This window comes from Octopus bimaculoides, chromosome 10 (genome assembly GCF_001194135.2).
Source record: "Octopus bimaculoides isolate UCB-OBI-ISO-001 chromosome 10, ASM119413v2, whole genome shotgun sequence".
Lineage (NCBI taxonomy): Eukaryota > Metazoa > Mollusca > Cephalopoda > Octopoda > Octopodidae > Octopus > Octopus bimaculoides.
Genome location: NC_068990.1, coordinates 84466776 through 84479563, shown reverse-complemented (window position 1 = coordinate 84479563; position 12788 = coordinate 84466776).

Sequence of the window (12788 nt, the reverse complement as noted above, 5' to 3'; positions counted from 1 at the left end):
CATATATATATATATATATATATATATATATATATATATATTTATTTATTTATATATATATATATCCATGCATCCATATATTATATGCATGCATCAATATATGTGTGCGTATATATATATATATTTAATCGGTAAAAGTTAGTGACTCAAAGGCCGAGTTTCTTGCATTGGCACGTGCATATGTGTACACACACATATCTGTATAAATGCATGTTTTTTTTTATACATGTATGAGTATACACACACACACATATATGAGAGATACGTATAGGCGTGCATGTTGTGTACAGGGTTTTTGTTTTGTATAACTATACGAAGAAAATGGGGCAATTTTACAAAATAAATACACAGTAGATGACACATTGAGAGATGCTATGAAAACTTTATTGTTTAAATAAATGATAAAAAGCTGACGACGAATGCTTACTCTTTGCCTATAGAGAAATTGATTTTTCCCCCCTGTTGTGCAATATAACCTTAAAACTGCAAAGAGTGTAATATCTTTTACGGTGAATAATATACAGGGGAGAATTTAGCAAAATCTTGCTGCATTGCTATAATAGCGTTTATGACGTCATTGATACCAATGAGAATTATATATACATATACATTATATATATATATAATATATATATATATATATATATATATATATATATATATATAATGTATATATAATTTTTATCATTGAATATTTTTTGAAAGAAGTTTCTTAGGTCTTTATTTATCCTGCATTTAAAAAAAATGTGTAATTTATTGAAAGACGCTGCATTTATTTTAAGTACCCAGTCTCTTGACTATACAGATGTCTGTCGCTCATTTTCCCCTGATAGGTTTGTCTAACACTTCTGATATTACTGACCCTGTTAGTGCAAACATTTTCTTTCGTTTACAAGAAACCAAACACAAATGGTAAAATAGGAAAAATGTGATAAAAAAAAAATCCCATCTAATTGAGATATTTTTTTAAAAAGAGCAACTTCCTGTAAATATTCGTATTTTTTATGTCACTAACAGAATATTTAAAAAGAAATAATGATAATTAGAGCGGTATTTCGTGTGTTTATATATATATTCATTTCTAACTTCAAAATAATTTTTTGGGGCGAACATTTCTCAGGCGTAAAAGATATAAATCAGGAATACGAAAATTACCGGCTTTACCCGAACACCAACTACTGACCGGCTTCCCTAAAATTTTCTCATTTTAGTTTGTAGACAGCCTTTCTTTCTTTACAAATTAATTGCAATTAAATCTGTTGCTAAACTCGGAATAGTCCTCAAGTTCTTTTGTTTTAGTTTTGTATGGTAGCCAAGTTTTCACAGTGCAATTTTTTTGGCGCAGTATGCTTTACGATTTCATGAAAATTAAAATTTTTTTTTTCTTTTTGCCTGTGTTTGTTTCATTTTTTTTTAAAGACCAAACCTATCTAATATTTGCTGTTTTAGTTAATGACGGCAAAGAAACGTTTTAATGTTGGAACGATATTTAAATCGTTAATATCTGAGTCCATTAAGGTATTTAGCTTTATCCCTTATTACTCTGTTGAAATTCCCCTTCATAGTGGTGTCTAGTGGTCGTTCATCTTCAAATGATAGATGTAAGCAACCACATTTCCCTCGCTCTTCTACAAAAATTAACCTTATGTTTTGTCACAAGAATTCAAAATGAAAATGAAGGCAGAAGAGATGAATTTGTGTTTTATTTAATCTTTCGCGCAACATATGCTCTGTTGAAATCCTGTCAAGGTTGACTTGGTGTTTCGTCCTTGAGTTACTTTATTCGATTACACCTCTGCCTTCCACCTAACAGCCTCGTGTTAAGTCCAAATCAAAATGAGAATAAATTTAGCAAGCTGCATTAATGAGAGTTGTTAATTTTTAATTATGCTTTTGAGACATTGCTCATTACTTGATCGTCAGTAGCGTAGTAGCACTCTGTCATGCTCACAACATCTTGGTCACTATCTCACAGTTGATTGCTAGCGTTTAACAATATTGCCTGTGGCATGTAAGCATCATGAAGCTCCTCCCACAAGTGAAAACACCAGTACATTTATTTCGGTTTAACGTTGGTTTGAGTTTATGCAATATATATATAATTTACTGTACCAGTTCTATTAATTATATCCCAAACATACAAATTTGGAATCTTGCACTAATGTCAAAAAGCATCATTAACACTCTATCCAAAGGTTATGCAGTAATAGAAGCAGTAGAATGCCAGATGTGAGTTCTAATTCTGCCAAGGTCAACTTAGCCATTCATCTTTCTAAAGGACTGGTTGATCAACTGTACTACTCTCATACAAATTTGGGACATTGTGTTGTCAGATGTTCTTTACACTAACAATACTGAAGGCTGGGATCTTAACATTTAGTAACACTTTCTTGACTGTAAGCCTCTTTTTCTCTGCAAAAAGGTCTTTGGGTTTTAAATGATCTAATACAAAAGAGACATAAAAGAAATTTGTAAATTCTTTTCATTTGAGCTAAAATGAGCCTGGAACTGTAAAAATCTGTAAAACTCTCCCAGAAGTTTATCATTTAAGTATATACAAGTCTGCAGATATACATACATACCTACAAAAATACCCCGTTGATGTTGAAATTCCAATGAAAGTGCCTTGGATCTAGGTGAGAAACTGGCTCTTTCTCTTTTGACAAGAAATCTTGAAATAAAACTGAATAATGACATACATACATAGAACAGATGTCAGCATGGAACATGGATGTCAAATGATGATGATGATGATGATGATGATAATCATATCATTATTTAATGTTAGTCTTCCATCCCGGCATGTGTTGGATGGTTTGACAGGATCTGATAGGTCAGAGAACTGCATCATGCTTCAATCTGCTTTGGCATGGTTCCTATTGCTGGATGCCCTTCCAAATGCAAATCACTTTATAGAGTGCAGTGTTTTTTTTTTGTGGAACCAGCACTAGTAAGGTCACCATGTAATCTGCAAGATTATAAATACCCTCGATTGAGTGGGAGTATTGTAGAGAAGGAGGTGACTTTATGTTAGGGAATGGGAGGTTAAAATATGAAATATGAAGAGACTAGTATAGGTTTCTCGTTTTAGAGGAAATATGTAACTACCTTGAAAAATATATATATAAGAGTGATAGGAGTAATCAGAGTGGAGCTGACAAAAATAAAGACAGTGGTGATGAGGTGTCAGAATATACTCTTGGGGTACCATAAAGTGAGTGGAAGAAAGAGCTGTGGCAGAAAATTGGGAGAAATGGTTCAGTAGAAGTTGCATGAGTGTTTAGGGAAGGTGAGGGATGGTTAGAGTTAGGGGTAAGATTGTAGGGACAAATTTAGTGAATGCTGAACAAAGGTGGACTAGTGGTCAATGAGGAATATGAGTTGGAGGAAAAGTAGAGAAGAGTGAGTAATGAGTGGCAGTAAAGAAAGGTTGAAGAGCTGCAGAATAAAAATACAATAGGGAAAGGACAAGAGAAAGGGAGATGATAGCTGGGTAGGTTGTAAGACTGTTGGGAGAGTAAGAGATATATGGTAATAGAGGTGGAGGTGGTCAGAGGCACAAACCAGAAGCAGTTTAAGGGATATATATGTATATATATATATATATACATAACTGGTAACATAGAAAGGATGAACAACAGAAAAAGTTTGTGGGAAATGACAATGTTATGAATGAAGGATGAATGTGAAAGGTAAGTGCTTTGAGGTAATGGGAAACACAAGTATGAAGAAATATGTAGTTCTGCTCTCATTTAATTACTGTAGCAGAATACTTCAATTGTTAGGGGAGTGATGAAGGGATCATTGATAGAGAGGTAAGTGGTAGTGGAGAAAGTTTAACAGGGTCCAGCTGCGTATATACACATTATGCTTCCAGAACTTCAATTTCACCATGATGGGCAGATATTCTTGAGCATCATGTATTGATTCCCATCTTGGTCTCTTGTCATGTTCCCCATGAGACTCAAAATCCTGAGATCAGCCTTCACTGCTTTGTCCCATGTTTTCATGAGGCTCTCTCTTCCATAAACAATATCCATATTAAGCAATTGGCACTTCTTTCTACAGCTGTACTCAGTGCAATCTTTTCTCTTGAACACTACATATTCCTCTTATGCTCAGCTTTCTTTCAAAATATTTGTTGTCATACAAAACTTACAGTCCCAATGAAAACTAATCTGAAGTTAGGCATAGAAAGAAATGAAGAATAAGAAAGTCAAATCTGTTAGGGACAGGGATAGCTGATTGATCACTTCCATGTTATTACTGATACATATTTTTATCCCTCTTGATGTATAAAAGGCAATTTGCAGATATCATTATTATTATTTCTTTCTTAGCCACAATGGTTTGAAATAGAGAATAAAATACAATGTATATTAAACAGGGGATATATGTATACATGTGGTGTGGGACAAACAGGTGTGTGAAGCACCATGTGTTTCTGCTTGCCTCATCTTCACTGTTAAAAACCTAGTTCACATCTCTATGCCCTGCTCTGGTTAAGAGAACAAAAGTTTCACCATATCAGTCAAGACTCCCACTAACTCTTTTTTCGGGAGCACATGCTACTTTCCTCCTTGCTCCCTTTCTTGAATAAACTCTTTGTGTAAAGACATATCTTTCTTGACACACTACATCCAAATTTTGGTTCTTTTCCTGTTGCTATCTCATATTGAGGAGCTCCATATCACTCGCACAATGTTTGCAAAAAATGAGATTTTTCGTTTTTGTCGTTGGTGCTATTGTTAATGTTCTTTGTATTTTTTCTCATTTAAGTGAACATTTTTTTGTACTGCTCTATTTTTGTACTTTTAAGAGTTAGTGTATGGGCTTCCCAGTCTTCTGTCTGTTCAAATACCATATTGTCTATTTTTTTAAATCTATTTATGCATTTGAAAACTTTTGGAGAAGCATTTAAATGGTTTACATTATTGCTGCCACCATTGTAGTTTATACTGCTTCTTACTACCTTTGATGTGGTCATTCTAAAATGGGAACAAAGTAACAACTGGCGATCTAGTAGAAACATACACAATCAAAAAAATATATTAAGGCAAATATTTTTCTGTCCCAGAAAACTGGAATGATGGTCAAATAATCCCAAATATCTTTTGTCAATAGTCCAGAATGAAAATGAACAAAAAAATGTTTTTCATCAAGTAGGTGCAACCATAGCAGTATGGTTAAGAAGCTTGGTTTGCAATCATGTAGTTTTAGGTTCAGTCCCACTGCATGGCACTTTGGGACAAGTGTCTTCTACTATAGGTCTGGGTTGACCAATGCCTTGTAAGTGAATTTGGTAGAGAGAGACTGTGTAGAAACCCATCATATATATATATATGTGTGTGTGTGTGTACACATATATACATATCTTTTTATTTGTCTGTCTGTCTGTCTGTCTCTCTCTCTCTCTCTCTATATATATATATATATATATATATATATATGATGGCTGTTGACTTGTTAATCAAGTATGACATTTCCCAATACCAAAACTGACAGAGTACATATACCTTAGCCTAGTTAAATCTAAGAACACAGCCACAAGTAATACGCAAAAAAAAAAAAAATAGCATTAATGTACTATAATTTAACAATTTCAATGATATTTACAATTTTATTATTATTATATATATATAAGCAGAATAAAATGTTTAGATAAAGATAAATAATTGAAATAAATAAATATTTACCTAATAAAAATTAATAAACAAGCAACAATTATATATGAATTTGACTCAGGATTGTTGGTAAAATTTTAAAGCTTTGAAGATTAAAACAAGACAGTTAGGAAAAATCTGTATGTTATATGACTGAAAATGACTCTAGTTCAGCAAGAGATTTACAAATTTTTCCACACAGATGACATGAAAATGCTTGATTTAGTTGTGAAGACTGTTGCAAATTGATATTGTGACATTTCATGGGCCAAGTCAACCCAGATTTACTTCTGCTGATCCTATTACAAACAGAGTAATCTAGTTCAATGGATTGTAACTGTGAATAGTCAGTAGGGGGCCTAAATAAGTGCTTCTGCTTATGACTAACTAGTCCAGCTTGGTAGAGACAAATACAGTTTCAGGTATCACAAGTAAGAAGAGAAGCATCTTTGGCCACAAGGAAACTCTTTCTTGCATCTCTTTTTATCACTTTATGTTTCCACTTGGAGGATTTGAACTCATGACACACAAAGCTGTAACTAAATATCACAAAGTATTGTGTCTGATACTCTAATGATTCTGCAAATCAACTTATTGAAATTCTGTAGAACTTTCAGTCCTTGTCTTCAAAGTGCTACAAAGGAACATTACCTCTTTTACTTGTTTCAGTCATTTGACTGCGGCCATGCTGGAGCACCGCCTTTAGTCGAGCAAATCGACCCCAGGACTTATTCTTTGTAAGCCTAGTACTTATTCTATCGGTCTCTTTTGCCGAACCGCTAAGTTACGGGGACGTAAACACACATCAGGTGTCAAGCGATGTTGGGGGGGACAAACACAGACACACAAACATACACACACACACACATATATATATATACATATATATGACGGGCTTCTTTCAGTTTCCGTCTACCAAATTCACTCACAAGGCTTTGGTCGGCCCGAGGCTATAGTAGAAGACACTTGCCCAAGGTGCCACGCCGTGAGACTGAACCCGGAATCATGTGGTTGGGAAGCAAGTTACTTACCACACAGCCACTCCTACGCCTGATGAAAAGTATAATAGTCTGTGGAGTGGGATGATCAGAGGCCACACACCATTACAAGGCTTAGTGGTAGGGTGTTGCACTCAAGATTGAGAGAGATTGTGGTTTCGGTTCTAGGACTGGCCACGCATTGTGTTTTTGAGCAAAACACCTCATTTTGCATTGCACCTATCCACTCAGCTGTGAATGGATAACCTTGTGATGAATTGGTATACAAGGGTAGATGGTGAAAATCACCTGAATAAAGTACCCGTGAGTTATGTTTCGTATTCAACGACCGAAAGGATGAAGAGGTTGGAATTGGTTGTTCAACCACATTGAAGGATGATGAATAATTGGTGGAGCATCTGCCTAGCCAGTGGAGTGACAGAAACAGCAGAAAACAAGACTAAATACCTTACAATAATATTTATGTTATACTTATATTCTGAGGTGACCTTGCTTTTTTATCTGTCCAAGACATGATCAATAAAATATGTGTTAATAATGTCCCAGGAAAGAAGTGCACCTCCTCCCCTCCTTCCTATCCTCCCTTGATCTGCCTCCTCCTCCCTCTCCCCCTCCCCCTCTTCCAACAACAACAACATGTTGTCGTATGTTGGGGTACAGACATGGCTGTGTATTTAAAACGTTTGCTTTCCAGCCATATGGTTCCAAGTTCTGTCCCACTGTATGGCACCTTGGGCTACTATATGTCTTCTGCTATAGCTCCAGCCAACCAAAGCATTGTAATAAGTGGATTTGATAGATGGAAATTGAATGAAACCTATCGTATCTATGTATGTGTGTGTATATATATATATATATATATATATATATATATAGTTGAAATTTATAGAAAAACAAGAGACGAAGACAGGTGTATGAACAACAAGCAAGTGTATTAGTTTGATGTATGGGAAAAATGAAAATGTCTTTTACATTTCGAGCCTATGCTCTTCAACAGAAAGGAATAAGAGAAAATAAATAGAGAGAGAATGCAAAAACTTGTAGATTTCAGTGGTCCAACATAGCAAATGTTTTATATATATATATATATATATATGCATGTACATGTGTGTGTATTTCTCTTTGTCTTGATGTCATGCAATAGTTGTAAAACAAGCACCACCATGATGTAAGCAGTATCCTTCATATCCAGTCTTCCATGGAAATGTATCTAGCCATGGAGGAATATTAGCGTGCTTGGAAACAAGTGAGGGTTTAGCAACAGGAGGGACATCTGGCTGTAGAAGATCTGTCTCAACAAATTCCATCTGACCCAAATCACACTCTTCTATCTTAATAAAGGAAGAACACTTTGGATAATGTAATCTTTGAAATGGTATCTCTATAAAATTTTGCCTTTAAATAATTGATGCTTATGATTGGATGGTCATACCTGGAATGTCTCTGATCATAGGTTTCTTGGATCATGGTTACTTTGAGCTGTTATAAACAAGAGCAGTAATAACTAATACTAATGAAAATTGCTGGAAATGCACCAATATTTATCAATCAATAGCTATATTGCTTGCTGTACATCCTTCTATACACAATACTGTTACAGATTCGTTTTTGCTGTTCACAAGTTGTCTTCACACTTTCCAAATTCTTATATATTTTGACAAGTAAAATAACACTACTGCCAGGAAGCCAGTAATTCTGATCTTCATATCCTGCCCCAAACTTTATCTACTATTCTTTTTAAAGTTTCCTTCTTTTTCTTTTTCTTTGTGTCTGTGTGTGCCCGCACATGCATTTGTGTGTGCTTATGTGTGTGTTTGGATATATGTGTGTGTGCATGTGTTTCTAAGTTCCTCCAACAGCAGCAGCAGCACTATACTAAAATGACTAGGTATCAACAACAAATTAGACCATTACTGACTAAAGATAATAGATTTCCTCTTTACCTTGCAGACTTTAGTGAAAGCATGTGAATTAGCTTTGATAAGTAACCAGCATAAGTCACTTTAATTCGATGGAATCTCTAATTCAACTACTACTAATTCACTGATTGATATGCTGACAAGTCACAAAGCTCTGTATCTCTATTTTCTCTCTCTCTCTCTCTCTCATACATTCTTACTCTATCTCTCACCATGACCACGACCACCACCATGACAATGACGACGACTGCCACCACCGCCACCATGACCACCACCACTGCTACGATGACGACGACGACGACCACCACCACCACCACCATGATCACGACCACCACATCCACCATTGTCCTCCTCCTCATCATCACCATCATTTATGACTGTCTTTTTCCCATGTTGACATGAGTTAGTTAGTTAGACAGACAGACAGACAAACAGACAGACAGATAGATAGATTGATAGATAGATAGGTTGATAGATAGATAGATAGATAGATAGATAGATAGATGTGTAGGTAGGTAGGTAGGTAGGTATGCATGCATGTATGTATCTATGTATGAATGTATGTATGTATGTAGGTAGGTAGGTAGATAGGTAGGTAGGTAGATAATTAGTTAGATAGACAGACAGATAGACACATCATAAGATAGAAATAGAGGAACTGATTGATTGATATATATCAATATTAAAGGAGAGCAAATAGGAAGTCAAGCGTTTGTGATTTTCCTAACCACATTACTTGTGTAAATTGAGTAAAATGGTTTTAACTTAGGGGTAAAACTGTATTACAGTATTTTTCAAGTCATTTTAAAATGTTTTTCATTTACTATTTAGCATCATTGCATGCCTGTAAGATATTTTGTGGTGAGTGTCATAAGCTCATAAAATACCTATGACAAGCATCATTTTTATAGCAATATCTTATGATATATCAATATTTGATATATCTTATGATATATCAATGTTTGTTATATGCATCTTATGATGTCTTCCACAATATAAGCTTACAGGCGTAAGTATCATACAAGCTTATGATGCTTGCCACAGTAAAAAAAAAAAAACCCCAAAACCCTGTATCATACTAACCTGGACTCAAACTAGGAAGTTTATTTCTTAATTAAAGATAATTATGTTCACATTGTCCATTAAATTACAGGTGCATAGAGGATTAGACTAGGTTAGGATTCACATAAATAAATAAATAAATACTTGTAACTTAACTAGTGATCATCTCAGTGGTTGAAATTAAAGTACTTTAAAATGCTTAAAGTTCTTTAACCCTTTAGTGCTGAGATTACTCTGTCAAATGTAATGCTTATTTATTCACATTGTTTTGAAATAATCATGCATTAGCTTATAACTTTGAGGTTTCAACTATACTCTTTACTCTTTTACTTGTTTCAGTCATTTGACTGCGGCCATGCTGGAGTACTGCCTTTAGTCGAGCAAATCGACCCCAGAGCTTATTCTTTGTAAGCCTAGTACTTATTCTATCAGTCTCTTTTTGCCGAACCGCTAAGTTACGGGGGACGTAAACACACCAGCATCGGTTGTCAAGTGATGATGGGGAGACCAGTTTCCGTCTACCAAATCCACTCACAAGGCTTTGGTCGGCCCGAGGCTATAGTAGAAGACACTTGCCCAAGGTGCCACGCAGTGAGACTGAACCCGGAACCATGTGGTTGGTAAGCAAGCTACTTACCATACAGCCACTCCTGCACCTATGTAATTTCTTATTAGAGGCTGGATCTAGCTAGTTTAAACATAAAGCAAGGAAAATATTTGGGCCGGATATGACTGGTTTGAATGCTAAAGGATTAAAGAACTTTACAGTACACTGTTAACTGAACCAATTGGATAATAAAGACAGCAAAAGATGAGTGACAAATGAGAAGCAAGTGAAATTTATTGTAGTTTAGACAAGATGACTATATTTACTTCCTACATACAGCCTTATACATCTAAACACACCCACACTCCCACACATATACACACACATGCACACATACAGACACACACACTCACATGCACACACAGAGACACACACACACTCACATATACACACATACCCAAACACATACATATATATTATACACACATAAATGTACACTCTCACTCCTTTGTTTCTCTATATCTCTCTTTCTCTCATTCATTTACACACACACACACACACACACACATAAAGTTTCTCTCTGGATTACAGATTGTTGGATTTGAGAATGTTGACCTGTATTTACATAGGAATTATTAGTTCAAGTACTTTTACAACTACCTTATATTTTTTTCCATTTTTTCCTAGTTTTAATCACTCAACCATGAAATAGCCTCAAAAATATCAAAAAGAAAAAAAATTGGATTAGCATGATGTATGTAAGCAGATGTAAGATCAACATTTTATGACTGGGCCTTTCCTTAGTAAAAGAAATGAAAACTGTAATAACTAATGGTGTCGTTGTAGGTCAGTTCTGATGGAGCAGGTCTATGATCAAAAGCATTCCATATATGACCACCCTAACTTTTTATATGTTTAGCGGTACATTGTTCAATATGCCTTTTATCTATTTACACATTATCTCTTTCTGTCAACCCAGTTCATCTTCACCTTCTTATACTACCAAATTAGCACCTGCTCCCCAAATCATATGTATCTGTAGTACGAGGAACAAAGTGCGATGCACCGACCTCTCAGGTTCCCTTGCAGTGTTGACTACCCAGCTGGGTTACATCCCAAAAGCACTCTACCTGCCTAACCTATCACCAGAACCTAACAGCAAATTCCCTCTCTAGCTCGTATGTCCACGTGTCTGTCTGCCACGACTGCCCTGAAGCAAAGAGGCCCACGCTGGTTCTACTTCTACCCATGTGACCTCCCTCACTCCTGCTTTTTTGGTAGGGCTCCTCAAGCATTAAGTTACTGACCTCTTTCTTCTGGTTCGCCTCATCCCCACAGTATCATTGACTACCCCTCCATCATTTACTACATTCACTCTTATACCTTTTCCAATCTCTAGGCATCAGCTACTCTCCTACTTTCCATCCAACTCATATTTTATCATCAACATCCACCCTGCCTCTGTCCCATTTCACCATTCAATATATTTGCACCCTTACACCATTTCTTACCCTTCCTCATTCTTACTCCCTCTATCCAGCCTCCTTTTCTGCCCTAGGGCCCAACCTAATACCTTATCAGCATCATCTTTCTTTCTCTTTCCATCTCCACATTGATTAATGCCACTCACTCTTGTATAATATGAACAGCCATGTATCTCCTGTACAGCAAGAAACCTGTTTTGGTTCCATCTATCAAACCCTGATAATGCTGCCTCCCTCTCTACTGTAGCCTCATTCAACTGATGGGGATCATAATATTGTGAGCTACATGGAAACCTCACTAGTGATAGTGCCATGAAGAAAGTAAAAAAAAAAAATCAAAGAAAAACACTCTGTACACTGTAGAGTAAATTGTTGCCATTTTATATTCTGAATTTCATGCATGCACATTGTTTTTGCTTTTGTCAACAACACAGTATAGTAGGATCAGTTGGGCACTCACTGTGAGAAAAACAGCACCATGATGCAATTCACTCTGCCAGAAATTTGGAAATGACATGTTGTATTGCTTGGTATTCACACTGCAGACTCCAATGCGTACATTTCAGAGTGTTTGGGTGTCAATCTGAAGACAGTGCAGAGGATTCAGAAAGAGTCGGATGAGTCTAATGGTGATTACAAAGGTACGACAGCTCAGAAAACTCACTCTGATCATTTTGATAAGAAAAGAACTTTTGAATTGGTGAGATCCAGATTATGATTGATAATAATCCCCCCAAGTCAATCAGGTCCATCGCCAATGACATGAGAGTGTCTGAGTTTCTTATCAGGCAAGTAGTGCATGAAGACATTCAGTATTCCTCATACAAAATTTGTTAATGGAGGTGAGATAACCAAAAAGTACCCAAATGCCAAGCAGTACAACACGTCGTTTCCAAATTTCTGGCAGAATGAATTGCGTCATGGTGCTGTTTTTCTCACAGACAGTGCCCAACTGACCCTACTATACTGTGTAGTTGACAAAATAAAAAAACAAACAAACAATGTGCATGCACGAAATTAAAAATATAAAATGGCAACAATTCATCCATCTCACCCTGTATATTTATATTGGCTAAACTGGCAATATGACCATCCCCAAGTACAACAATATATAT